The following is a 4,105-nucleotide window of genomic DNA, read 5'->3' as shown; positions in this document are numbered from 1 at the left end:
AAGTGATTCTATTCTATTCTATTCTATTCTAAACCCGCCCGTCGGCTCGGTTCTTGGGCCTGGTTTCCCTGACGCCTTGGCCACAGAAGCAGCGAGACCCCTGGGCCCCCTGCTCTGGAAGGCCTGGGTGGGAAGGTGGCATCTATTAACGGGTGTCCTGGGGATGCTGGAGGGCTGCTAGAATAGGTTGGCTTTTGCTATAGTTTCTTCAGATTCCACTGTTTGCATCTAGGACCACGGGGTGGAGATTAGGACGGTGCTGAAGAAACTTGTTAGTGACACTAAGCTGGGATATGTCATCAACAGAGAGGACACTTGTGTCACTCAGAGAGAATGAGGTCACCTTGAGGGCAAGAGTAACTGGCATGGGATGAAATTAAGTACTACAGGGTTTGGGGTCACATCCTTGGGAACTAATACGTTCATCATTTATTCCCTGGGAGCTCATCATCTGGAAATAGTCGTGGAGAAGACTTTGCGTGTTTTAATTGATTCCACAGAGTCAGTCTGTAGTCCGTATGATGCATCCAAGGAAAAAAAAAAAGACAAATATGATATTAAGAGGTGATTTAAAAATTCAGTTGTGATTTTAAAATTCAAAGTATTTTAGGCACTAACAGGTACATTCGCTGCTCATGTTGATTATTGAGTGTGCTTCTGGTCAACCACGTTCAAGAAGCCAAACTAAAAGAGGGGCAGAGAGAATAGATGCAGCATGGAACAGCGACTCTGTTGTGAGGGATGAGAGGAGTGTTGTTCCTGGAGCGTAGCAAAACAAATATGAAAGGACTTACGACTGCTGTCTCCAGAGGACAGGCATTTTGCAATCTGAGAAGGTAAAAAGCTATGTAAGATGGAGACCTAGGCGGGCACTATAGCAAACAGGTATACACTGAACATTAACACATCCGAGCCAGAAATGAAGGAGCACAGATGCTGCCGTTAGAGGAGTGAGACTGTGGAACAGCCCTGCCACAGAAGCTAAAAATAAAATATAAAACAGATAAAATCTGTTAGCTTGGTCTGGGTTTTTTTTCAGAGGGAGCTCAGGAGGGGTTACACGGTGCCTCTGCCTAGGTTACCAGAGGGATGGATCTGGGGAAGTGGGTCCTTCCCCATTTGTGTTCTTGCTGAGCCCCAAAGCTCTCCTTTGCCAGCTACTGGTATGATGCATAGTAAGTCTTTCTAGTCTGAGAGATGCACAACTCCCTGCAGATCCCAATTACTCAAAACAGTTCCTCCAGAAAATGTCACTTTGCAGTATAACCTCTGACATTTCTTTCATTCTTCTGTTCTCTGCTCGCAGGAGTGATGACCTCTCTTTTTCCTCACACCTGGCTCAGGCAGTCTCCTGGGAAAGGAGCAGCTGTGCGGATGAGGCAGCAAGCAAAAAATCTCATCTGCCATGAGACGCCGAGGGGCCCAAAGACCAAGCAGCGTTGTTCCAGGAGATACAGGCTGCCCCAGTCACGGTTCCCTGCTCTTCCTTATCACACCTACTCATCGTGTATCCTTTCCTAAATGTGAGGGAAAGTATTAGTAATTGAAGCGTTTTATGCACATACACGTCTTCATTGTTTGTGCTCTCATTTTCTGGCAGAGCAGTAGGTACTCTAAAATAAAATTATATCCAGCATATGTTTCTTGTAAATGTAAATCTGTGCTCCTGGTTCCTGATCTCCCCATTCTTGTGAGTTCTTGCAAAGTACTGGTAGGTTCCCAAATGTGTCTTTAGTTTTCATCAGTGTCTGTTGAAACCCTTGCAGCTTCTTCCAACTATAGTGGCAATTGTGGCTTTTCAGTTCTGAGCCTCAGCCTCATAAAGAACCACTTGAATTTTGTGTTTAATAATACATTTACTTATACAGACAGTAACAGCTTAGTGTGGGGAGGCACCTTCTGCTTACTGATTTTATATTGCCTAAATAATGACCTGTCAGATCACGGGGCTTTGTGGCTTGACTGTAATAGCAATAGTGGGTTTATGTACACAGAATCACAGAATGTTTCGGGTTGGAAGGGACCCCTAGAGGCCATCTAGTCCAACCCCCCCGCAGGAGCAGGGACACCGCTAACCAGATCAGGCTGCTCAGAGCCCCGTCCAACCTGGCCTTGAATGTTTCCAGGGATGGGGCCTCCACCACCTCTCTGGGCAACCTGTTCCAGTGTTTCACCACCCTCATTGTAAAGAATTTCTGCCTTATATCCAGTCTAAACCTACCCTGGTTTAGTTTAAAGCCATTACCCCTTGTCCTGTCACAGCTGGCCCTACTAAAAAGATCTTCCCCATCTTTCCTGTAGGCCCCCTTTAGGTACTGAAAGGCCGCAATCAGGTCTCCCTGCAGCCTTCTCTTCTCCAGGCTGAACAGCCCAACTCTCTCAGCCTGTCCTCATAGGAGAGGTGCTCCCTCTTAAAGTGCTGAAGGACACCGATAGGCCTGAGGGATTGGGTCTGCACTGGGCTTTCCTCATGGTTTTCTCATGGTTGGTTGTACTTCACGGTCATTCACTGAAAAGTTCTTCCATATTTTAATACATGGTAGGAATCTGTAGCAAAAAAAAATGCCCATTTAGAAGAAAACAAGATCATCTTAAGTAGATCACAGCAGTTTTCAAAGTCCCTGCTTGATGTGACAAGGGCCAGCACACAGTGACACAGTGTGTGTGCTAGCTCTGGGAGGGGTTCTCAGTCCCCTGCAACTCTGACCAGTGACCTCTTTCATGCTGGCCTTGTGAATTACAATCTTTTTTTTTTTTTTTCTTCCAGTTCCTTCTCTTTCTCCGTCTTCTTGTCCCTTTTCTGTCCATCTCCAAGGAAAAAATTTTTTGTGGTCTTTTCCAAAAAGCTTCTTTTTAATATGGTGTTTCCAGCTCCCTGGAAATTCTGTTCTTTTTCATTTGATTGACAACCTCATGTTTCCTTTCACACCCACCCCCATTACAGATTTTTTTTTGGCTGCAGCTTCCCCAGTGCATTAAACAGACGCGCTGCTGCCTTCTCTGAGAAAGTGTTGGGAAAAACTTTTCCAATTTCAGACAGCTTTCCTTTTTATAGCACTTGCTAGCAGCATTGTGGTTACGGCTGAGCTCACACTTCCAACTGGAGACAACTAGGAGCCAGCACTGCAAGTACCAGACAGGGCTTTTCTAACCTTTGGCTGTATTGATCCTTCATATAAAATAAGAAGGGAAATGATAAGGGGCGTAATGCAATTTCATCGTTACATCATTACAGAAACTTTCAGGGCATCATGCTGCCCTAGGAAAAGATGTTTTGAAATTCAAGTGTGCTCAGCTGCTATAGATCACCCTGGGGTCTCCATTTGAATGTTGCTAGATGGCATACATGGACAACAAAGACAGCGTACAGGATCCCTTTCTTTAAGAAGCACAAGTATTTATCTGTGTCCTTATTTCCTTGGCTTCCAGTGACCCCAGAGGGGACATCCAGCTTGTAGGAGCTCCTGCTTCACCCCCACGGTCAGCATCATCCCAGCTCATTGCAGGGCAAGGGCAGAGCTTGTTGGGATGAGGCTGAAATATAACACACATCTATATGCACACATGTAAATGAGTAATTATATACATAAAGACACTTCTACCCATTAATTGGGATGCTGTGATGAAAAATTGGGACTATTTTATGGAACATGAGGCAGGCATATCCCTAGCTGAGTTTCATGCAAATTACTTCTTGTGAAACGTCGGCGTTCCCAGAGGATCTTTTGACCTGATTTTCAACATTGCTGAAGGCATTCAAATCCCACTGGGAGCCAGAGGGGTTCAGCACCTTTAAAATTCACTGGCTGCTTAATTCTGGTCAGGTGTGTAGTAGTTCCAAGACAAGAGGGAGAGCAGGGCCCTGTTCTCCCACCCAGGCCAAGGAAAATAATTTATTTTCCTGCTTTGTGAATTCTGCTAGCAAAAACAGAGATTTGTGCATTATGGTTTCTCTGACATGGAACTCTCCAGGACTGCCTAAAGAAATGATGAAAAAAGATGATGCGTTTTTGTTCCCATTTAGCCAGGACTCCGAGCTGAGTCCCAGTACCACGTGATGGGTGCTGTCCATGTAACATTTTCTACTGTATCCTTAGATGATTTG

This window comes from Egretta garzetta, unplaced genomic scaffold (assembly GCF_000687185.1).
Source record: "Egretta garzetta isolate BGI_Z169 unplaced genomic scaffold, ASM68718v1 scaffold291, whole genome shotgun sequence".
NCBI lineage: Eukaryota > Metazoa > Chordata > Aves > Pelecaniformes > Ardeidae > Egretta > Egretta garzetta.
This window is presented reverse-complemented; position numbering follows the sequence as displayed.